The sequence below is a fragment of the Macaca mulatta genome, chromosome 13, assembly GCF_049350105.2.
Source record: "Macaca mulatta isolate MMU2019108-1 chromosome 13, T2T-MMU8v2.0, whole genome shotgun sequence".
Taxonomy (NCBI): Eukaryota; Metazoa; Chordata; class Mammalia; order Primates; family Cercopithecidae; genus Macaca; species Macaca mulatta.
Window position 1 is genome coordinate 25,809,964 of NC_133418.1, and position 26,041 is coordinate 25,836,004.

The window sequence follows — 26,041 nt, forward strand, 5'->3', positions numbered from 1 at the left end:
TATATGTGTATGTATGTGCATGAATATGTACATATGTGCATATAAATATATTTCCCTAGATTTGCAACATTTCTTACCAATAAAGAGGACTGCATTTAGCATTTAGGCTGAGATTCTTGGGTTGAAGATTCAGGTCCATGACATGGTCAAGTATTAGGTTATTGGTTAAAGGCATGAGGCCAACGTAAAGATATGGGTACCACATCCAGGATGATGCTACCCAACTACCCAAGACGCAGGTTAATACACAGAGCCCCTTTTTATTTTGGGGATTTTTTTCAAGCCCACATCTTTTTGTACATCACGTTCACAAATCCCTTGTGGTGCCCATATTTTTTATATTACATATGGAAGGGGATGAATGGATATCCATTCTCTTCTGATGGTTGACAGAACTCATAAGCACAGTAGTCTCCCCTTATCCATGGTTTTACTTTATGTGGTTTCAGTTACCCATGGCCAACTGTGATCTGAAAATATTAAATGGAAAATTCCAGAGGTAAATAATTCATAAGTTTTAAATTGTATGCTATTTTAAGAAGCATGATGAAATCTCTGGTCATCCTGCTCCATCCCACCTGGGATGTGCATTAGCTCTTTGTTCAGCATATCCACCCTTTATACATTACCTGTTAGTCACTTAGAAGCCATCTTGATTATCGGATAGAGAAAACATACTATATATAGGGTTCAGTACTATCTATGGTTTTAGGTACCTCTGGGGGTCTTGGAATGTATCCCCCAAAGATAAGGGAGGACTACTCTAAAACAATTTGGGCCTAGGATTTTTTCTGTGAGAAGGTTCTCAATTATGAAGTCAAAATGTTTATACGATATTAGGCTATTCAAATTTTCTATTTCTTCTTGAGGAAGTTTTATAAATTTGTGTCTTTCAAGAAGTTGGTCTATTTATCTAAGTTTTCAATCATATTGGCATAAAGTTCTAGAAGTTTTTGTTTTGTTTTGTTTTTTTGAACTAGGATCTCGCTCTGTCACCCAGGCTGGAGTGCAGAGGCATGAACATGGCTCACTGCAACCTTGACCTCCTGGGCTCAAACAATCCTCCCACCTCAGCCTCCTGAGTAGCTGGGACTACAGGTGTGAATCACCATACCCATCTAATTAAAAAAAATAATTGTAGAGATGAGGTTTTACCATACTGCCCAGGCTGGTCTCGAACTCTTGGACTCAAACAATCCTCCTGCCTCACCTCCCAAAGGGCTGGAATCACAGGTGTGAGCCACTGTACCTGGCCTAAAATATTTTAAAATTATTTTTATTATTTTAAAAATAGCCAGTGGTGTCTGCTTTCATTTCTTGTTTTGGTAATTTGTGTCTTCTCTCTATTTTTCTTGACTGGCCTTGCTAAAGTTTTTCCAGTTTTATTGATCCTTTCAAAGAATGAGCTTTTGGCTTTTTTTTTTCTATATTCTTTGTAAGTTTTGCTTTTCATTGATTTCTGATCTTATTTTTACTGTTTCTTCCTTTTATTTATTTTGGGTTTAATTTGCTCTTCTTTCTCTAATCTCTTAGGATGGGAACTTAAATCATTCATTTTAGGTCTTTCTTCTTTTCTAAAATAATCATTTAGTTTAATGCTATATATTTCTCTTTAAACATAGCTTTAGCTACATTCCACAAATGTCGAGTCAAAATATTTTCTAATTTCTAATGTGATTACTTTTTCAATCTATAAATTACTTAGAACAATCGTTCTCACCTGCGGTGATTTGTCCCTCGGGGAATATTTGGCAATGTCTAGAGACATTTTTGGTTGTCACAATTAGAAGGGTACAACTGGCATCTAGCAGGAATAGACAAGGATGCTACTGAGCTTTCCTAAGTGTGTAGGATAGCTCCCCACAACAAGAAATCATCCAGCCCAGGGTGGTAAACACTGTGTAAAACTATGTTGCTTAATTTCCAGATACATGTTTTTTTCCTAGTTATTTGTATGGTCATTGATTTCTAATTAATTCCACTGTGGCCAGAGAGTATAGTTGATATGATTTTAATCTTTTTTCTTTCTTTTTTTTTTGAGATGGAGTCTTGCTCTGTTGCTCAGGCTGGAGTGCAGTGGCACAATCTCGGCTCACTGCAAGCTCCGCCTCCCGGGTTCATGCCATTCTCCCACCTCAGCCTCCCGAGTAGCTGGGACTACAGGCGCCCACCACCACGCCCGGCTAATTTTTTTGTATTTTTAGTAGAGACGGGGTTTCACCGTGTTAACCAGGATGGACTCGATCTCCTGACCTCGTGATCCGCCCGCCTCAGCCTCCCAAAGTGTTGGGATTACAGGCGTGAGCCACTGCGCCCAGACTCTTTCTTTTATAGAGACGGGGTCTTGCTATGTTGTCAGGCTGGTCTTGGACTCCTGGCCTCAAGCAATCCTCCCCCTTCAGCCTCCCAAAGTGCTGCAATTACAGGTGTGAGCCACCACACCCAGTCTATTCTAATCTTTTAAAAATTATTAGGCCGGGCGCGGTGGCTCAAGCCTGTAATCCCAGCACTTTGGGAGGCCGAGGCGGGTGGATCACGAGGTCAGGAGATCGAGACTATCCTGGCTAACATGGTGAAACCCCATCTCTACTAAAAATACAAAAAAAAAAAAAAAAAACTAGCCGGGCGTGGTGGCGGGCGCCTGTAGTCTCAGCTACTTGGGAGGCTGAGGCGGGAGAATGGCGTGAACCTGGGAGGCGGAGCTTGCAGTGAGCCGAGATCACGCCACTGCACTCCAGCCTGGGAGACACAGCGAGACTCCGTCTCAAAAAAAAAAAAAAAAAAAAAAATTATTGAGACTTGTTGTATGGCACAGTGTGTGTTCTATTCTGGTGAACGTATTTCCTGCACTTGAAAAGAATGCAGTTGATGGGTGGACTGTTCAAGGTGGTTGATGGTGTTACTCGTTTTATGTGTTTGCTGATGGTTTTTTTGTTTTGGTCTGATTTTTATATACTTGCTGATAGGGAGAGAAGTGTTAACATTTTAAAATATGATTGCAAACTTGTGTCTTTCTTTCTTTAATTCTGGGAAGTTTTACTTCATGTATTTTGAAGCTCTGTTATTTGGTGCATACATATTTATGACTACTATTATCAAACATTCCTCTATATCTCTAGTAGTGCTTTTTGTCTTGAAATATATTTTGTCTGATATTACTATAGTCACTTCAGCTTTATTCTCTGCTCACTGTTTGAATAGTGTGCACTTTCTTGTCTATTGACTTTGAACCTCCATGTGTCTTCTAAAGAAAGAAGATAATTGTTGTCTTAGTTAGCTCCGGGGCTGCCATAACAAAATACTATAAATTGGATGGCTTAAATGTTGAAAATTTGTATTCTCACAGTTCTGGAGGCCAGGAAGCCCAGGGTCAAAGCGCTGGGCAATTCAGTTTCTTGTGAGGGTTCCCTTCTGGCTTGCAGGTGGCTGCCTGTCCCTGTGTCCTCACATGGTGGAGAGAAAGAGTAAACTCTCTGGGGTCTCCTCTTGAAGGACACCAGTGCTATTGGATCAGGGTTCCACTCTAATGACCTCACTTCATCCTATTTCCTGACTCCAAATACAGCCACACTGGGAGTTAGGGTTTCAATATATTAATTTGGGGTGACACAGGTCAGTCCATAGCAGTGAGTCTGGCTTTTTAATTCATTTTTACAATTTTTGCCCTTAGTGGTTGGCCTGGGGATTACAATATACATTTTCATCTTTTACAGTTACTCTTGTTCTACTTCATGAAAAAATACAGAAACCTTGTAACTATATAGGTTCCTATCGCCATCATCTCCTTTATGTTATGACTGTCACGTTTTTTTGTTTGTTTTGTTTGGTTTTTCTGAGACGGGGATCTCACTCCATCACCCAGGCTGGAGTGCACACTACACCCTCTACCTCCCGGGCTCAAGCAGTCCTCCCATCTCAGCCTCCTGAGATGCTGGGGCTTTACAGGCATGAACCGCCACACCCGGCTAGTTTTTGTATTTTTTTGTAGAGACAGGGTTTCTCCATGTTGCCTAGGCTGGTCTCAAACTCCTGAGTTCAAACAATTTGCCTGCCTCAGCCTCTCAGAATACTGAGATTACGGACGTGAGCCACCTCGCCCAACTTGTTTTTTTGTTTTTGTTTTTGACTTGTTTTGTTTTGAGACAGTGTCTTGCTCTGTTGCCCAGACTGGAGTGCAGTGGTGTGATGATAGCTCACTGTAGCTTCAATCTCCTGGGCTCAAGGGATCCTCCCGCCTCAGCATCCCGATTAGCTGGGACTATAGGCAGGCACCAACACATCTAGTTTTTAATTTAATTTAATTTAATTTAATTTAATTTAATTTAATTTTATTTTATTTATTTTTTTTTTGAGACGGAGTCTTGCTCTGTCGCCCGGGCTGGAGTGCAGTGGCTGGATCTCAGCTCACTGCAAGCTCCACCTCCCGGGTTTATGCCATTCTCCTGCCTCAGCCTCCTGAGTAGCTGGGACTACAGGCGCCCACCACCTCGTCCGGCTATTTTTTTGTATTTTTTAGTAGAGAGGAGGTTTCACCACGTTAGCCAGGATGGTCTCGATCTCCTGACCTCGTGATCCGCCCGTCTCGGCCTCCCAAAGTGCTGGGATTACAGGCTTGAGCCACCGTGCCCGGCTATTTTATTTATTTATTTATTTTTAAATCTTATTTTTAATAGAAATGAGGTCTCGCTATGTTGCCCAGGCTTGTTATATGTTGTATATCTGTATAGGTTATAAATCCCACGAGAAAATGCTTCAATTTTTGCTTTTAATAGCCATATGTATTATAAAGAAATTAAGAAGCAAAAAAATTTAGTATTTTTATTTGCACAGATATTTACCATTTCCAATGCTTTCTACTTTTTTCTAATAATGTTTGTTTACATCTGGTAATATTTTCATTTAGCATAAATAATTCCTTTTTTTTTTTTTTATGTTGAGAATTACTGGTGAAGAAGTCTTCCTTTTACCTTTATTTGTGAAGGATATTTTTTGCCAGACATAAAATTCTGGTCTGCCAGTTTTTTCTTTAAGTACTTTAAAGATGCTTTTCTTAGTCTTTCCTGGCCTGTATAGTTCCTGATGATAAGTCCACTGTCATCATTGTTCCACTGTATATAATTTGTCATTTCTTGCTGCTTTCCAGATTTGCTCTTTATCTGAGGTTTTCAAAAGTTTGACAATGATGTGCCTTGGTGTGGCCTTTTTCATGTTTATTCTGCTTAGTGTTCATTGAGCATTTTGAATCTGTAAATTTACATTCTTCATAAAATTTGAGAGATTTTTAGCCATTATTTTAAAAATATTTTTTATGCGTCCTTTTGTCTTCGTTTCCTTGTGGTACTACAATTACATATATATGAAACCATTTGATATTATCTAACAGTTACCTAAGGCTCTATTCAGTTTTTTGCAATTTTTTTTCCTCTGTGTTTCTTATATTGGATAATGTTTAACGTCTAATTTTTTGTTGTTTTTTTGTTTTCTCCCTAATGTCTCTTGATCTATCTTCAAGTTCACTTACTGTTTCCTCTATTACCTCAACTTGGCTGTTAATCATTTTGAACATGTAAATTTTAGATATTATATATTTCAGTTCTAGAATTTCCATTTTGTTCTTTTATGTTATATTTTTCTCTGTTCTTTTCATTTGTTGTGAGCATAATTTACCTTACTTCATTAGGGATAGCAACAGTAGCTGCTTTAAGATTCTTAATACCTTTCTATAGGAAACAACATTTAACAGATTAATGTTGGAATTGGGTGCATGGTACTCCCATACCCTTGCCTCCTAAGAGGGATGACTGTGAGGCACACACTTAGCACTGGTTCTCAGAGTTTCCTCTAGGGTCCTTGAGTTCCAGTTGGCCACAGTTGGTAACTGACTTGATAATACACCTTTATTGGCTGCCTTGTTGCCTCTGTTTCACTGCCTCACTTTCTTCCCCCCTCCCTTTTTTTTTTTTTTTTTTTTTTTTTTTTGAGACAGGATTTCGCTCTGTTACCCGGGCTGGAGTGCAGCAGCTTGATCTTGCTCACTGCAACCTCCACCTGCTGGGTTCAAGTGATTCTCATGCCTCAGCCTCCTGAATAGCTGGAATTACAGGCATGCACCATCATGCCTGGCTAATTTTCGCATTTTTAGTAGAGATGGGTTTCGTCATGTTGCCCAGTCTGGTCTTGAACTCCTCAGCCCAAGTGGTCTGCCCGCCTCGGCCTCCCAAACTGCTGGGATTATAGGTGTGAGTCACGGCACCCGGCCCACTGCCACACTTTCTAACTGGTGTTTCCGTCACCCAGAGGGTAAACCACTGGTTCTTGAACCTTTGACTTAGGGTCTATTTGTATGGGAACTCTGACTAAATCTGAAGTTGTGGTTGAAGGACATTGTCTGTAATTCTTGCTACACAAAGTCAGCAAACCAGCATCATCAGATGTCTGTTTTCTCTGTGAATCTAATCACTTGTTCTCTAATTTCCACCAAATCTCTTAAAATTTCAGGACTGTTGATGGCACCATGTCTTGTTTTCAAAGCTGTTATACATTTATTTTAAAATTATGCATTTCATTATTTCACTTAAGCACATATGCTCAGTCATGTTGAACTAGATATTTTATCACTTTCTAAGTTTAGATTTGTAAATTCCAACTGAATTTACTCTTAAATTATCTATTCTTGGCCAGGCACAGTGGCTCATGCCTGTAATCGCAGCACTTTGGGGACTGAGGCTGGTGGGTCACTTGAGGTCAGGAGTTCGAGAGCAGACTGGCCAATATGGTGAAACCCAGTCTCTACTAAAAATAAAAAAATTAGTTGGTTGTGGTAGCGCACACCTATAATCCCAGCAGAGGCAGGAGAATTGCTTGAGCCTGGGAGGGGGAGGTTGCAGTTAGCCGAGATCACATCACTTCAGCCTGGGCAACGGAGTGACACTTCGTCTCAAAAAAAAAAAAGAAAAACAAAAAAAACTATTCTATTTGTCTACCTCAGCAAAATATATTTTGATAACCCTATCAGATTATTTTAATCACATTATGTTAAAAAGATGTTTCCGTTAGGACAAACAGTGGAAGAAAAATAACCATTCAAGTTCCCATTTTGCTAACTAGAATAATTATTCCTATGAATAGACTTGATTTTAAATATTTCTTTGCAATTCAGTTAGTCATATATTTTTCCTAATCTTCCAGCATTTTACTTTTTAAATTATTAGTAGTTTTTCTTTTTTGCTCTTGTCATCTAATCAAAATAAATGCTTTAAGTTCCTTTTCCAGTTTCCCAAAGATGGAGGAGATAAGGGAAATTACCATCACGTTCTGTACACTATTATACATATAAAACTATAAATTTTCCTAAATCACAATGTCCCCGATTACTTAGCTTTGCTGAAGAGGAGACATCAATTTAACTTTTTGCTTTCCATAGCCAGAACAAATAAAAGCTGAAGTTTATATATAACAACTGTAAATTTTATAAGCTAACCATTACTCTGGAAACTTTTTTAGAGAACTTCATTTCACCAGATTATTTCTGCTTTCTGTGAAAAGACTTTTAGTTAGAGCACAAACTTTGGAGAAAGAGAAATCCACCCACTTAAACAGAAAACTCAAGTTTTGTAGAAAGACTTTAAGTGGTTCCAGACACACTGACATAAATATGCAAATCTCCCAAGGCACACTTATGTCCAGGGCTTCCCAGGATGAGTGACCATCAGGAGCAAAACCCGGCGCTTCTGGGGTCTTAGGCTGAGTTTCCTGGGAAGCTGTTCACAGTAGTCCCTCCCTCCATGCAGGGAATTGTGCTGGCATTCCACACGGCACCAGACACTTATTCTCTGAAGTATTTCCACCAGGCTCTTGTCATTCCAAGAGATGCTAAAAGGTACGAGACCTGTTCCAGTCCTTCTTCTGATCTAGGGTATGAGTCTGTGTGTGCACTGGGAAAGAAGGAGAGATTATCTTTGCAGATGCACAGGAGAGGGAGGGGAAGTGTGGACACCTGTCACAAATCACCTTTTCCTCTTACTGTAAAGTAATAAAAACAAACAGCATCCTAACCTCTCTGCCGGGGAGTGGGGCTGCTGTTTACAGATAAACAGAGACCTGCCGCCTGTTAGGATCCTGCTAACAAAATTCAGGCAGAAGACCGAAAGCACAATTGTGTTTACAGATCAGCAGCGACATGCCAATGTCATGTTGGCGGCGGAAGGCAAAGGTCATGTTTACTGCAAGCAGAGGTGCCCGAGCTGCCACAGGGGCTGCTAGCGGGGGATTTTGAGGAGGAGGAGGGCTGTAGCAGCTGTGGATCTGCAGTCGCCTGACATGGGTAGCCTCAAACCTAAAACCACATGACACGGGATCACAAAAGCAAAGCCCCAATCCCATTGTGCATTATCGCACTGCAGCACCGTGAGGTCTGAAGTGGGCTCAGTGAGCTGGCTCTGATTTATTCCAATCCCCAGAAACTTTGCTTCTGGCTAGGGAAGAAGACTCCTCTCAGAAAAATAGGTTGGGCAGCAGAGGAACACAAATCCCATAAAAAGGGCATCCATCTTATATACGTATAACTGTGGTTGCAGCAAGACACAAGCTCCCATCCATCCAATGAGTCAGTCCATTTTGAAGGCAGAATGGCATTATAGTTACACATGCCCACTCTGAGGTCAAAAAGACTCGAGACCTGGCTCTATCACGTGCTTTTATTTATTTATTTATTTATTTAAGACGGAGTCTCACTCTGTCGCCGAGGCTGGAGTGCAGTGGCGCGATCTCGGCTCACTGCAAGCTCCGCCTCCCTGGTTCACGCCATTCTCCTGCCTCAGCCTCCCGAGTAGCTGGGACTACAGGCGCCCGCCACCTCGCCCGGCTAGTTTTTTGTATTTTTTAGTCGAGACGGCGTTTCACCGGGTTAGCCAGGATAGTCTTGATCTCCTGACCTCGTAATCCGCCCGTCTCGGCCTCCCAAAGTGCTGGGATTACAGGCTTGAGCCACTGCGCCCGGCCTATTTTTATTTTTATTTATTTATTTTTTTCAGACAGGGTCTCACTCTGTCACCCAGGCTGGAGTGCAGTGGCGTGATCTTGGCTCACTGCAACCTCCGCCTCCCGGGTTCAAGCGATTCTCATACCTCAGGTTCCTGAGTAGCTAGGATTACAGGCATGGGCCACCATGCTCAGCTAATTTTTGTATTTTTAGTAGAGATAGGGCTCCACCTTATTGGCCAGGCTGGTGTCAAACCCCTGACCTCAAGTGATCCGCCTGCCTCGGCCTCCCAAAGTGCTGGGATTACAGGCATGAGCCACCATGCCCAGCCTGCCACATGCTTCTAATGTGATCTCAAGCAATTACTGAAGCCCTTGAAACCCAAGTTTCATTATCTACAAAATAAGAATAAAGTTGCTCTTCTCTTAGGATTAATAAGAGGATTAATAGAAATAATAATTGGAGAGTGTTTTTCACAGCGCCTGGTGGTAAGCACTCAATAAATGGTAGCTAATGATATTACAGGGAAATCTAGGGGAAAGGACTTGTATCTAAGACAACTGGGTATAAATTGGTGACTCCTAGGAGTTAGGGCAACTTGGGAAAAGAGTGCAGCTGGTCTTTGTTTTGGCGTCACAGCTGGAGGGCATTGAGGTAAAGAGGTGGGGTGACCCTCTCTTTCTGATGTGTCTGGGACTTTCTCAATTTTAACATTACATGACCTGGGAAATCCCTCAGTGCTGGGCAAACCGGATGGCTGCTCACCCTAGAGGCCTAACCGGACTTGGTTAGAGAGTGATCACAGGTAAAGTGCACTCTGGAGTATTTACTCCTAAGCTGGCCCACTGTGTCTCAAACCCCAGATTTTTTTTGGTGAGCTTGGCGGGGGCGGGGGGAGTGTTGGAAGTGAGCTGTTTATTTGGGCATAGCTCTGCTGAGTGGAAAGTGGGCGCTGGCCCCACGAATGCTTGCTGGCTGGAGGCTTTCACAGCACGCCCCCTCCTCAAAGCTCAGCTCTGCAAGCACAGACTTCTAGTGGAAGGGGCCCAACAGGGGATATGGTCCTTGGCTTCATCCTCTTTAATGGCTTTAATTGAAGCTGGAGTTCTCTGGCAGGGCAACTTCCACCCAGCATGCTGAGCAAATCCCCTCCCCACTGGGCCCAGTCACCAAGCAGATTTGTGTGGGGTGGCAGGGACACCGCTTTCTCTAGCTCTTTTCCAGGGAGAATCTATGCAGAATGTTCAGGTGACATGGCCGGCCACCTCTGAAGGTACACTGGCCTTCTGGGGCAGAACCACTAGGATGAAGTTGGGTTTCCATTTACCGTGATCCACCTGAATAGTTAACCAGCCCACCCTGGAGCTCACATCTGTGGCTTCTCCTAGACCTTGTCCTGGCAGCACGGAAAGACTAGAGTCAAATGTTCAAATTGTAAAAAAGGGCCAGGTGCGGCAGCTCACACCTGTAACCCTAATACTTTGGGAGGCTGAGGCAGGAGGATCGCTTCAGTCCAGGAGTCTCAGGTTACGTGAGACGTGATCATACCCCATGCACTCCAGCCTGGGTGACAGAGTGTGACCCCATCTCAAGATAGAAAAAAAAGGTAAAATATTTTAATTCATCCAGGCTAAGTGCTGCAGCTTGTGATTTCCAAGTATACACAGCCAATCCTGGCTTGTAGGAGCCACAGATTGCCATCTCCAGGATCCTTACTGTCCTTCTAACTTCCTCCACCAAGCTCCAGGCAAAGGTGAAGAGTGCTTGTTAATATCAATATTTGGGGGGCATTCAATATATATGTATTAACTGAAAGACATGTTTTAAAACCTGTAATACTTAATTTCAGCATATTGATTTATATGCATGTGTATTTCTGACTATATAATAATTACAAAGTATCATGAACAAAAGAATGAATGAATGAATGAATGAATGAATGAATGAATGAAAATGGTGGTGGTGCATAGAATTCTCCACACCTCTGTTTCAAAGTAGGCTACCAGAGTTTTGGTTTTTGAAAGAATGAATGATGTTTTTAAAAATGTAACTTAGATCGTGCTACTGCTGAAGAGTCTCCAATGGCTTTCTGTTGCACTCAGGAGTCAAATCCAAGTTGTTCAGCATATTCTTATATGATCTGGCCTCCACCTGCCTCTCCATCGTTACTTTGCACCCTGGGATCTTTTCATGCTAGCCACGTGGCCTTTCTTCCTGTGTCACTGACATGCCAACGTTATCCCATGATATTTGTGATTCCCTCTGCTTGGAGCATTCTGCCCACAGTTCTTGGCCCAGATGGCTCCTTTTAGTTAGTCCAGCCTCAGGAAGTTTTTACATTCCCAGAAAGGCCTTCCCTGACCAATGTATATAAACAGCATCCTCCTTCTAACCCATGCATACAGGTTTTATCTTATGTATTTGTTTACATGTCTAAATCCTCCCCCTACAACACTCCAACTGAAATGCAAACTCCATGGCAACCGAAACCCCATCTGTATGATTCACCATTGTAAACCTAGTGTTCAGCATATGGAGCATACTTCATAAATGTCTGTAAGTGATGAATATGTATGTGGCAGATTGCATTTCCCAAAGATGGCTGCACCAATGTGTCCCATCCCATGTGTTCTGCATCCATGTTGCCCGCCCACTATCTCACCCCTTGAATCTGGTTGGGATTGTGACAGTTGGGAAGGTGGCACTATGTGACTTCTGTGCTGAGACTTAAAAGGTAACACAACTTTGGACGGATGTCTTGAGATGCTCACCCTTGGAACCCAGCCACCATTTTGGAAGGAAGCCAAGTGCCACCTGGAGAAGACACATGTATGTGTTCTGGCCCCAGCCCCAGCTCAGGTCCCAGCTGGCAACCAGCATGGTAGTGATTGGGCCTTCAGATGATACCAGCCCAAAGCATTTGAGCTGTCCCAGCTGATGCCACGTAGATCAGACACAAGCTGTCCCTGCTGAGCCCTGCTCAAATTGCAGAGCTCATGAGCAAGATAAATATTATTGTATTAAGCTACTATATTTTGGAAGTAGTTTATTACACAACAATAGATAACTGGAACAATATGTCAAGAAGTGCTATTCCCTCAACAAATATTTTTCAAGAGCCTACTTTGTGCCAGGCCCCATGACAGGTTTTTGGGCTGTAGTGGGTAATCAGATGGGCAAGGACACTGGAGATAGGCACAATAGTAGATGAGACAGCCAAGGAGCCTGCTTTCTAACGGTTTGGTAGGGAAGCCAAACTTAGAAGAAGTAGGTTAAAATAAAATGACTGGATTGTTCTAAGGAAAACTCGTTCATACATAAGCATGTGTTATAAGGAGGCAAATGCTGTCTCTGGTTATATGATTGCATTAGTTTCTATTTTGCTGCTATAACAAATTGCCATGAACTTAGTTAAAACAATGCAAGTTAATTATCTTAGAACTCTGGCCATCAGAAGTCCAAAATGGGTTGGCAGAGCTGCTTTCCTTTCTGGAGGCTCTAAAGGAGAATCTGTTTCCCTGACCTTTCCAGCATCTAGAGGATGCTTGCATTGCTTGGCTCGTTGCTCTTATCACCCCAACTTCTGCATCTCTGTCTCTGGCCTGGACATCTTTAGGGGGGCCATTATTCTGCCTACCATGATGAGAAATGCATCCAGGATGAAAGGCTAAGTGGCTTTTCCTCTCTTACTAGGGAAAGCAGTGTTGCCCGTCTGCCCTAGAGTGAATGCTGCCACTTGGAGGGTAACCCAACATGGCACAATGCTGACCCTCCAGCGTGCTGGCAACAAGGCCGGACCAAGGAGGGAGAAGAAATGACTGCCTGGAATGATACCAGAGTGTCACTCCTCCTTGGACTGTCCAGGTCTCGAGGGAAGACTATGTCCCTTAAAAATAAGTAAAAATTTACATATCCATAAGTAAACATTTCCTAAGAAGCTAATCTGAAAGAATAAAAAGAAATGAATAAAAAATAATCCTTGCCTTAAAGCAGGGCCTTCCTTGTAAGGCAGATAGACATAATAACAGGAAATCAAAACCAATGAGATTGGTACAATAATCTACACAAGACAAAGGGTTTTGATGTCTGTATGATGCCATAAATAATAACATGTTAAAATAACAAGCACTATACTGAGTGCCACATCCATGCCAGACGCTGAACGAGATAAGCATCGGCTTTCTCTCACAGAATACGGTCTAGACCAAAAGGGGCAGCCTGAGCCAAGTGTGCAAAGATAGTGCAAGAGTTAGTCTACCAATAATCAAAGAAGTTCATATTAAAACAACAATGAAACACGATTTCATGCCCATCAGATTGGGCAAATATTAAAAAGCCTGACAGCATTAAGTACTGCTGAGGATATAAAGACATGGGAACTCACATGTGCTGCTAGTGAAAGTATATGTTTGAAAAGCAATCTACAAGGAACTTAAACAAATTCACGAGAAAAAAAAAACAACCCCATCAAAAAGTGGGCAAAGGATATGAACAGGCACTTCTCAAAAGAAGTCATTTACACAGCCAACAGACACATGAAAAAATGCTCATCATCACCGGTCATTGGAGAAATGCAAATCAAAACCACAATGAGATATTTCATGCCAGTCAGAATGGTGATCATTAGAAAGTCTGGAAACAGGCCGGGCGCGGTGGCTCAAGCCTGTAATCCCAGCACTTTGGGAGGCCGAGACGGGCAGATCACGAGGTCAGGAGATCGAGACCATCCTGGCTAACACGGTGAAACCCCGTCTCTACTAAAAAATACAAAAAACTAGCCGGGTGAAGTGGCGGGCGCCTGTAGTCCCAGCTACTTGGGAGGCTGAGGCAGGAGAATGGCGTGAACCCGGGAGGCAGAGCTTGCAGTGAGCTGAGATCCGGCCACTGCACTCCAGCCTGGGCGACAGAGCATGACTCCGTCTCAAAAAAAAAAAAAATAATAAAATAAAAAATAAAAAAATAAAAAAAGAAAGTCTGGAAACAGCAGATGCTGGAGAGGATACGGAGAGCTAGGAATGCTTTTACACTGTTGGTGGGAGTGTAAACTAGTTCAACCATTGTAGAAGACAATGTGGCGATTCCTCAAGGATATAGAACCAGAAATACCATTTGCCCCAGCAATCCCATTACTGGCTATATACCCAAAGGATTATAAATCATTCTACTATAAAGACACATACACACATATGTTAATTGCAGCACTATTTACAATAACAAAGACTTGGAATCAACCCAAATGCCCATCAATGATGGACTGGATAAAGAAAATGTGGTACATATATACCATGGAATACTGTGCAGCCATAAAAAAGAATGAGTTCATGTCCTTTGCAGGCACATGGGATGAAGCTGGAAACCATCATTCTCAGAAAACTAACACAAGAACAGAAAACCAAACACCGCATGTTCTCATTCATAAGAGGAAGTTGAACAATGAGACGACATGGACACAGGGAGGGGAACATCACACACCGGGGCCTGTCAGGGGCAAGGGGGCAAGGGCAGGGAGAGCGTTAGGACAAATACCTAATGCATGCGGGTCTTAAAACCTAGATGATGGGTTGACAGGTGCAGCAAACCACCAAGGCACATGTATACCTATGTAACAAACCTGCACGTTCAGCACATGTATCCCAGAACTTAAGGTAAAATAAAAATAAAAATAAAAAAATAAAGAAAAGCAATTGGACAGTATCAACTACATAGCCCAGCAATTCCTCTTCCAGATGTGTAACCTGGGACAACAGTTCTCAAAGTTCTCTCCCCAATGCCCTGGCAGGGGTCCATGAAGCCACAGCTATTTTCATAATAACATTAAGATGCTATTTTGCTTTTTCATTCTCATTATCTCATGAGTGTACAGCAGAGTTTTCTGGAAGTTAAATAATATGTGATATCGCACAGATTAAATGCAGAAGCAGATATGAGAATTCAATTTCTTGAGCTAGACATTAGAGATTTTTAAAAGTATAAGACACTTTCACTCTTCTCTCTAATCTTTTTGTTTTTGAAATGAACATATACTTGTTTATCTTGTATGTGTCATTTAAAAAAATTAAAGTAACATTATTTATAAAATTATTAAATAAATACCTAACATTTTCTCAGTTTTAGTTTCGAATAGGGTCAACACTGGCAGGTATAATATGCATAACTAAAAGCTCTTTGGGGTCCTCAATGATTTTTAAAAGTGTAAAGGGGTCCTGAAACCAAAAGGTTTGATAACTACTGTCCTGGTGATTCTCACTAGGACGTAAATGTCTCACATTTATGTGCAAAAAGATATGGATCAGGATGTCCATTTTAGCACTGTCTTAGGCAGTAAGAAATTGGAAACAAGCTGGAGGGCCATCCCTAGGGGACTTGCATAAATACTTTAATATATTTGTAAAATACCACACCATATTGCAGTTATCGTGAATGAACTAGGTGTATGTGAATCAATGATAAAAATCTCAAAAGCAACATTGAAAGAATAAAAAGCGAGTATCAAAAGAATATATTTAGTGGCCAGGTGCGGTGGCTCATGCCTGTAATCCCAGCACTTTGGGAGGCTGAGACAGGTGGATCACGAGGTCAGGAGTTCGAGACCAGCCTGACCAACATGATGAAACCCTGTCTCTATTAAAAATACAAAAAATTAACCAGGCATGGTGGTGTGCATCTGTAATTCCAGCTACTAAGGAGGCTGAGGCAGGAGAATTGCTTGAACCCAGGAGGCGGAGGTTGCACTGAGCCAAGATTGCACCACTGTACTCCAGCCTGGGTGACAGAGCGAGACTCTGTCTCAAAAGATATATATTATATATCACATATATAATATATCATATATCACATATACAAGATATCATATATCACATGCATATCATATATCACATATATCATATATCAAATATATAATATACCATATATCACATATATAATGCGTATTACACATCACATATATAATACGTGTTATATATCACATATCTAATATGTGTTATATATAGCATATCTAATACGTGTTATATATCACATATATAATACGTGTTATATATCTATTTAGTATTATTCCACATATATAAAATGTAAAGACACAATGCATTTTTTCTGGAAACATAAACATGCAGGTATACTTAAATTTTTAAATATTAATGGCTAAAATAAAATAATACCGATAATACCAAATGCTGGAGAGTCTGTGGAGCAACCAGAACACTCATACACTGCTGGTGTGAACACCAACGGGTGTTACCACTCAAGAAAACAGTTTGGCAGTCTCTTACAAAGTTAAATATACCCTATCATATGATCTAGCTATTCCACTGTTGGGTGTTTATCCAAGAAAAATGAAAGTAGTGGTGGTAATACACACAAAGACATGTACATGACTTTTTTTCTCTATTTCGTTCACAGGTGTGGAATGTACTTGAATGTTTATAGTAGCTCTATTGTAATCATCAAACACTAGAAACAATCCAAATCTCCTTCACAGGTACATGGATAAACAAACTGTGGCATATCTGTACAATGAAATATTACTTAGCAATAAATATCCACAACAACTTGAATGAATCTCAAAAGCATAATGCGAGTGAAGGAAGTCAGCCTCAAAATATCACATACTATATGATTCCACTTTTATTATACTTTTGGAGACAATATTCATAGTGATGAAGAACAAATTAGTGGTTGCCAGGGGATGGGTGGCAGGAGGGTATGAGTACACAGGGATAGCAGGAGAGAGTTTTTGAAAGTGATGGAACTATTCTGTACCCTGATTGTGGTGGTCATTATACAGATCTATGCATGTGTTAAAATGCATAGAACTATAAAAGTTTGAAAAGCAATTTTTACATTATTTTTTAAATTTAAATTTTATTTTTAAATGAACTTTTTATTTTAGAATAGTTTTATAGAAAAGTTGCAAAGATAGTACAGACAATGTGCATAAGCCCCACACTCATTCCCTATGAACACCCGACATTAATATGGTACATTTGTCACAACTAATGAACCAATATTGCTAGGTTATTATTAACTAAAATCCATCCCTTACTCAGATGTCCTTAGTTTTCACCTATGTCCTTTTGCTAGTTCAGGATCCCATCCAAGATACCACATTATATTTTATCATCATGTCTTCTAAGGCTCCTGTAGACTGTGACAGTTTCCCGGGCTTTTCTTGTTTTTGATGACCTTGACAGATTTGAAAAGTACTGACCAGCTGTTTTGTAGAATGTCTCTCAGTTGAGGTTTGCTGGGGTTTTTTTTTGTTGTTGTTGTTGTTTTGTTTTTGATTCAACTAGGATTTGGAGTTTTGGAGAAGAAGATCACAGAGAAAGTGCCATTCCCATCACATCATATCAGGGATTCATACTATCTAAATGACTTATTATTGTTGATGTTAACATTTATCAGCTGGCAAGGTACTGCTTGCCAGTTTCTCCACCATAAAGCTTATGCTTCCCACCCTCCTTGCCATATTGTGCTCCTGGAAGGAAACAATTACGTGCAGCCCACACCTAAGTAGTGTGCAGTTATGCTCCACCTCCTCGAGGAAGGAACATCTACATAAATTACTTGGAATTCTTCTGCATAGGAAACTTACCTATTCTCTCACACTTATTTACTTAATCATTTACTTATTTTAGTATGAACCAATGGATGTTTATGCCGTGAATTATAATTCAATTCTGCATTGTTATTGTTATCATTATTTCGCTCTAATTGTTGGGAGCAACGCTTTATGTTGATTCATGTGTCCCTTTGACACAGCCCCATTGTTATATGTGAGTGTGTTTAGCACTTCTTCACTTTCTGGCTCTATAAGAAGTCCCAGGATCATCTTGTATATTTCCTGCCCCAGCCCTAGAATCAGCTGTTTCTCCAAACAGCCCTGGTTCTTTTATTGGAGAATGGTGTTAGACAGCAAGATCTGGGCATGGGTGTGCTAAATGATACTGCAGTGTCATCTTCAGGCCCTCTTAGCTGACAGAGCAAGAAAATATATGTCTGTATACTTACCAATGTACATATGCATATCCATAAATGTGTCCATTTGTATCAATATTAGGCTACCCACGAGTTCATAGTGATGCCTCCTACTCTAATTTATCATGTATCATTCTAACCTTCCCTGTAACTTGTCTGTAACCTCCAACCAGTGAGAAGCCTGGCTCCCAACATCTGCTATACATTTACTCAATTGATCAATATCTATATATGTGTTTACTGGCTTCAAAATTGTGAACCTATGCCCCTAAGGGAAACAATTTTACCTATTAAGGTACAGTAAAGTTCCTTTTAAAAGTTCCTTTTGCTTTAAGTCATATAGTCTCCATTCATTTTCAAGGTCACTTTGGTCAGCACTTTTATCAGTGAGGTTATTTCATGCATTTCTTTTTTTTTTTTTTTTTTTTTTTTTGAGACGGAGTCTCGCTCTGTCGCCCAGGCTGGAGTGCAGTGGCCGGATCTCAGCTCACTGCAAGCTCCGCCTCCCGGGTTTACGCCATTCTCCTGCCTCAGCCTCCCGAGTAGCTGGGACTACAGGCGCCCACCACCTCGCCTGGCTAGCTTTTTGTATTTTTTTAGTAGAGACGGGGTTTCACCGGGTTAGCCAGGATGGTCTCGATCTCCTGACCTCGTGATCCGCCCGTCTCGGCCTCCCAAAGTGCTGGGATTACAGGCTTGAGCCACCGCGCCTGGCCATTTCATGCATTTCATTCATTCACATATTTCATGCACAAATTCTTGTACCTCAGTCTTCATCCTACCTAGGTATCCTTCAACTTTCTAAATGATTTTTAATTTGCATGCATTAGAGTTTACTCTTCATACTGTAAAGTTCTATATGTTTTGACAAATGAATAATGTCACTTATTCACGTGTACAATATCACTCTGAATAGTTTCATTTCCCCAAAAAATGCCCTGTGCATCACCTACTCAACCTTTCCCCTTTCCCAAATGCCAGGCAACCACTGATCTGTTTGCTGTCTCTATAGCTTTGCCTTTTCCAGAATGCCATATAAATGGAGACTTTTCAAACAGGTTTCCTTCACCTAACAATATGCATTTGACTTGCACATGTTTTTGCATGGTTTGATAGCTAATTCCTTTTAATGGTTGAATAGTACTCCATTGTTTGGTTGGATGACAGTTTGTTTATCCATTTTCCAATTGAAGAATATCTTGGTTGCTTTCACTTTCTGATGGTTATATTAATTTTAAAAAAGCTGATAACAACATTAATGTGTGGGATTTTGTGTGCACATAAGTTTTCAGATCAGTTTGATAAATACCTGTGCTGGATTTCATAAGACATCAATCTAAATTAATTTGTTTTTCTTTTCACGATTACTGGAGGAAAGGATCTAAATTATTTTTTTCATTTCATTTGTTTTTTCCTCCAAGAGTGCTTTGAAAGTGTATTTAGATGGCATATCTTCTGTAAATATTTTTATTTTCACTTTGAAGTAACAATATGATTAGATATAAAATTCTAAGTTTAAACATTTTTCTTGAAAATTTTTAAATATGTTCAATTGTCTTACGTTTCATTTTCCTACATTAGACTACATCATACTTTAGAAATACCACAGTTTTTAAAACGGCATTTTTATCATGTCAGTCTTTGAACATAAAAGTTCTTCAAGGTATGAAAGTTCTTCAGTACATAAGCAGAAGACCAGGCACAGTTGTTCACACCTGTAATCCCAGCATTGTGGGAGGCCAAAGTGGGAGGATCAACTGAAGCCAGGAATTTGAGACCAGCCTGGGCAACCAAATGAGGCCCTGTCTCCAAAATAAAAATAAAAATACATAAGCAGAGCTTGGAAAGTGGATGGGCTACCACCTTTTTCTAACACTCAGTAGTGGATATCAGTCAACAGGTTCACCTGATAGACCCATCATCTTCACATCTTATATCTCACATAAGTGAAATTGAGCACCATTTGTCATTCTGTGACTGCTTATTTCACTTAGTCTAATATCACAAGGTTCATCCATGTTTAGCATGTGATAGGGCCTCCTTTTTTAAGGCTGCATAATATTCCACTATATATGTACACCACATTTTATCCACTTATCTGTCAGTGGCCATTTGGATTGCTTCTACCACTTGGATATTCTGAGTACCCTGCAATGAACATGGGAATGCAAATACCTCTTTGAGATCCTGATTTAAATTTTTTTGGATAAATGCCCAGAAGTGAGATTGTTAGATCTTAGGGTAGTTCTATTTTTAATTTTTTGAAGAATCTCCATACTATTTTCTGTAGTGGCTGCACCATTCTACATTCCCAGCAACAGGGCAAAGGGGCTCCAATTTTCTCCACATCCTCACCAACATCTTTTTTTTTTAAATTATTTTTTGTATAACAGACCTCCTAACAGGCGTGAGGTGATATCTCACTGTGGTTTTGATTTGCATTTCCCTGACAATTAACATTGTCTTTTCACTCTGTTTGTTATTTTCTTTGTTGTGTAGAAGGTTATTTATTTATTTATTTATTTTTGAGACACAGTCTCATTTTGTTGCCCAGGCTGAAGTGCAGTGGTGCACCCTCAGCTCCTCAGCTCACTGCAGCTTCGACTTCCTGAGCTCAAGCTACCCTCCCACTTCAGCCTCCTGAGTAGCTGGGATCACAGGCAGGGCACTACACCTGGCTAATTTTTTGTACTTTCTGTAGCGATGAGGTTTTGTCATGTTGACCAGGCTGGTCTCAAACTCCTGAGTGTAACAGATCCACGCACCTCGGCCTCCCAAAGTGCTGGGATTACAGGTGTGAGCCCTTGCACCAATCCCAGAAGCTCTTAGTTTAATATAGTCCCACTTGTCTGTTTTTGCTTTTGTTGACTGTGTTTTGGTGTCATACCCCCAGCCCCAAAACATTACCAAGACCAATGTCATGAAACTTTATAATTTTGCTCTCCTCTAGGAGTTTTATGGTTTCAGGCTACTTAAAAAATTTAAAAACACTATTCCATTGTCTTTTTGCTTCTAGTGTTGCTATTCAGAAATCAGATGTCAATTTGATTCCTGGTCACTTTCTTTTTTTTTTTTTAATCGCCTTTTTCTTAAAAACTTTTAGCACTTTGTCTTGACGGTCATATATTTTATTAAAATGTACATAGGATTAAGAAAATGTGGCACATATACACCATGGAATACTATGCAGCCATAAAAAAGGATGAGTTTGTGTCCTTTGTAGGGACATGGATGTAGCTGGAAACCATCATTCTTAGCAAACTATCACAAGAACAGAAAACCAAACACCGCATGTTCTCGCTCATAGGTGCGAACTGAACAATGAGATCACTTGGACTCGGGAAGGGGGACATCACACACCGGGGCCTATCATGGGGAGGGGGGAGGGGGGAGGGATTGCATTGGGAGTTATACCTGATGTAAATGACGAGTTGATGGGTGCTGACAAGTTGATGGGTGCAGCACACCAACATGGCACAAGTATACATATGTAACAAACCTGCACGTTATGCACATGTACCCTAGAACTTAAAGTATAATAATAATAAAAAATAAATTTAAAAAAATGTACATAGGGTTTTTTGTAGTTGTTTCTGGTTGAACACAGGAATGATATATAGACATTACACCTGCTCTCAGTTCTTCACATGTTTGTTTGAAAACAGCCAATCTCATCACAGCCATTCTTTTTTTTTTTTTCCCTGCCCTAAGCCATTCTTAACTAGGTCATTAAAACAATCTTTGAGCAAGCGCACTTCTGCCAGGATGGTGGCCTCGCTGCTTGCACCAAAAATACACTTCCGGCTGCCTCACAACTCTGGCTCTGCACCATTGTTTTCAATATTTGTTGGCCTTACCTTATTTTTTACAACTTTATATTTTTAATAACTTTATCTGAATAGACATATAATTCATATACAATACAATCTACTCCTTCAGAGTGTACAATTCAATGATTTTTAAGATATTTCCTCGGTTGTGCAACTATCACCGTTACCTACATTTAGAACATTTTCTTCACCCCATAAAGATATCCCACACCCTCTAACAGTCGCTGCCATTTATCTTCTCCCCCAATCCTCTGGCAAGCTTTCTGTCCCTATGGATTTGCCTATTGTGGACATTTCATAAATGGAATCATCCAACATGTAGCCTTTAGTAAATGGCTTCTTTCACTTAGCGTACTATTTTCAAGGTTCCTCCATGCTGTAGCAGGTAGAAGTACTTTATTCTTTTTTATCACCGAATAATATGCTATTGTATGGATATGCCACGTTTTGCATATCCATTCATAAGTTAATGAACATTTGGGTTGCTTCCACTTTTCGACTGTTGTCAATAATGATGCTGTGAACATTTCATTTCTTCTTTTTTTTTTTTTTTAGCAGTGGGGTCCTTCTGCATTGCCCAGGCTGGAATGCAATGGCTCTTCACAGACAAGATCACAGCACACTGTGACCTGGAACTCCTGGGCCAGGGGATCTTTTTGCCTCAGCCTCCCAAGTAGCTGGGACTTCAGGCATTTGCCACCATGCCCATTGCTATGAACATTTTAAACAATTTTTTTTGGTGTGTGGACATATATTTTCAATTCTGTTGGTTATACATACAGGAGTGGAAATGCTGGTCGTAAGGTAACTATGTTTAACATTTCGAGGACTGTTAAATGTTTCCAAAGTGACTACACCATTTTGTATTCCCACCAAGAAAATATGAGAGTTCCTATTTCTCTGCATCTTTGTCTTTGGTATTTTCAGATTTATGGATTTTAGCCATTTTAATAGGTACGTAGTGGTATCTCATTGTGGTTTTAATTTGTATTTTTTCTTTTTTTTTTTTTTTTTTGAGACAGAGTCTCGCTCTGTGGCCCAGGCTGGAGTGCAGTGGCCGGATCTCAGCTCATTGCAAGCTCCGCCTCCCAGGTTTACGTCATTCTCCTGCCCCAGCCTCCCGAGTAGCTGGGACTACAGGCGCCCGCCACCTCGCCCGGCTAGTTTTTTGTATTTTTTTTAGTAGAGACGGGGTTTCACCGTGTTAGCCAGGATGGTCTCGATCTCCTGACCTTGTGATCCGCCCGTCTCGGCCTCCCAAAGTGCTGGGATTACAGGCTTGAGCCACCGCGCCCGGCCTAATTTGTATTTTTTCTAATGACAAATGACATTGAACACCTTTTCCTATGCTTATTTTCCATCTGTATATCTTCTTTAATAAAATGTGTGTTCAGCTCTCTTGCTCATTTTTAATTGGAGAATTTGTTTTCTTATTAAGTTTTAAGAGGTTTCTGTATGTTTTGGCTATAAGACTTTAATCAGATGTGTTATATACAAACTACATGATAATTTCAAAAATGAAATTAAAAAAACAAGCCATGAGAGGAAGAAAAAAAAAGGATGCTGGGGATATTTCGGGGCACGGTCTCTGGAGCTGGTGATCCTGAGTCCTGCTTCAGGCTTTGCTCCTTGTTAATGGTATGTTCTCCCCGAGTCTCAATTTCTCCCTCTGAAAATGGAGAAAAAATAATATTTCTCTTTGAATGTGGTTGTGGGAACTAAATGAGGTGATGTGTAAAGATTGCTGGTGCTTAGTAAAGATTCAGTAAATGGTATTTTAAATGAACTTAACTTACCCAGGATTCTCTGGGCAGGGATGGGAGGAACCAGACACAAATCTTGGGGTTTCTGCTTTCAAAACTCATGTCTTTTCCATACTGTCCCCACTAGAGGGCAGCATTAGAAGTCAGGCAGCCCTGGGGGGCCAATTTTACCTCTGCTACCTGCTAGCTGGGTAACACAGGGAAGGTGACTTCACCTCCTCTCTGAGTGTCAGTTTCTCTTCTCTAGAGTGAGGGTTGGATGAACTAATACACATACGTATATATGTGTGTGTGTGTGTATAAATATGTCTAGCACTATCTCTGAGACATAGTGTATGGTATCTATTTCGTTCATATACATGATGATGATGATTTTTTTTTTTTTGGAGATGAAGTCCAAATTTGTTATCCAGGCTGGAGTGCAGTGACACTATTTTGGCTCACTGCAACCTCCATCTTCTAGGTTCAAGCGATTCTCCCACCTCAGGCTCCCAAGTAGCTGAGATTACAGGCGCCCACCACCGTGCCTGGCTAATTTTTGTATTTTTAGTAGAGACGGGTTTCACCATATGGGTCTGGCTGGTTTCGAACTCCTGACCTCAAGTGACCCACCTGCCTTGGCTCCCGAAGTGCTGGGATTACAGGCGTGAGCCACCACACCCAGCCCATTTAAAAATTTTTTACTTTATGTTTTTCATGTCAGATAGGTACTGTGCTGATATTATAGCAAGGTTTGAGGAAAACACATCTTACACGTGAGCATGCAAACCCAATCATCACACTTATGAGCGGCAAAAGGATCTATACACACTGTTTAAAAGATGCACCATGGTGTATTGGGAAAACACAAACTAAGAGACAGGAGTCCTGGGCTTGTGGGCTATCTTGGTCTTACCTTGCTAAGTGACCTCATGTAAGTCTTGACCTCTCTAGACTTTGGACTACTCTTCATCTAGGCTAAAACATCAGAGTGACCAGTGGGGGTGGGGTAGCTTTCAAAATCCCAATTAAAAATATGAAATATATATATGTGAATGGTTAACGCCAAAAGCAAGAGAACAGATGCCTCTGAAGAAAAAGAGAAGGGGATGAGATTAAAGAAGGAGGTTCAACTGTATTTACAGTGCTTTATTTCTTAAAGAAAAATTGGAGTAAATATGGCAAAATGCTTAGCTTTGCTAAATCCATGTGGTAGAACACAATGGACAGTGTTCTCTATGCTTTTAAAAAGGAGAAAAGAGTTTGGTGAAAAGGAGATAGAGGATGGAGTGTTGGGTAAGGACATTCCAGGCACAAGGAAGTGAGCTGACACATAGAAGAGATAAAGAGCATGGAATTTTTCAAGATATTTTGATACATAAAATTCAAGGAAGGGAGTGGCTGAGATAAGCAAGGAGAGGTAGAGAGGTCAAGTCAAGGAGGGCCTTGTGTGCCAAGCTGGGGAGTATGGACTTTATCTTTTCTGCTGTGGAGGTAGGAAGGACAGTCACCAGAGTTGTGTGATATGTACTTTTGCAGTTTGAAATCATTCGTATGTTTGTTCTTCATTCATTGTTTCATTGACCCACTGCCTTTCCAATCTCATGCCAGTCTTTGTTCTGGGCATTACAGATGCAGTGTTGAACAGGATGGGCACCATCTTTTCTTTGATGGAGTTCCCTCTCTTGGCAAAGCAGAGACTGAAGTAATTGATTATAACATTGATTAATTGCAAATGTGATTCACTACTCAGTAGCAGTGTAGAGGCTGGAGGCAAGGACACCAATTAGGGCTTTAATATTACAGTAGCCCAGAAGAGGGAATTAGAGGCCCTGGACCTGGGCAATGGCAGATAAGATGGAGATGAAAAGACAGCATTGCAAATATTCTAGAAAGTGATGAGTGGTTGAATGAGGTGGGGAAGAAGAAAGAGCAAATCATCAATGGTATTTCGTCCTGAGTGCCTGGGGGGAGCAGTGGTACCACACTTTGTGAAGGAGAATAATGTCTTCTAAGTCCTTTCTATTTCTTGCATTTATGGTCCTCAAAATTGTTCAGCATCTAGGGTCCTTGTGTTTTCTGCAGAACATAATGAAATAATGATATTTGTACTCTGCAAATAAAATATATAATTTTTTGATAAGTCATGCATCATGTTATATTAATTTCTAGCATAAGCAAGTAAAAATAGGCACTTCAGTTTGAAGTAAAAATTCCAAGAGAAAGAGTTAAAATTAGAAAACATAGTCATTGTTTTTTTCTCTGAAAGTCTAGGAAATGACTTTAGACTTATACCACTTTAGCTGCAGAAAACCTTGGTCTGGCTTGAGGATGCCAGGATTTTTCAGGAACATCATTGGAAGACCTCTATCTTGTATAGTGAATCAGGGCCCTTCCTGGTGGTACTTACAGAGAATGTTGCAGGTATCCTAGTTTTCCTTCCTAGTTGCAGAGAAAGGAGTAATGGAGGGAGAAGCAATAGCCCTACCAGGGGGGATTTTTGGTGCTGATACTGG

At 40.7% G+C, this 26,041-nt stretch overlaps 1 non-coding gene across 1 annotated transcript; it reads right to left on the bottom strand.

Annotated features, from left to right (window-relative positions):
- Nucleotides 1-24,243: 24,243 nt before the first annotated feature.
- LOC114672041 (small nucleolar RNA U13) lies at nucleotides 24,244-24,347 on the bottom strand. Its single transcript, XR_003722240.1, has one exon. It is a non-coding gene; the product is annotated as a small nucleolar RNA U13 (small nucleolar RNA).
- Between the last annotated feature and the right edge of the window lie 1,694 nt (nucleotides 24,348-26,041).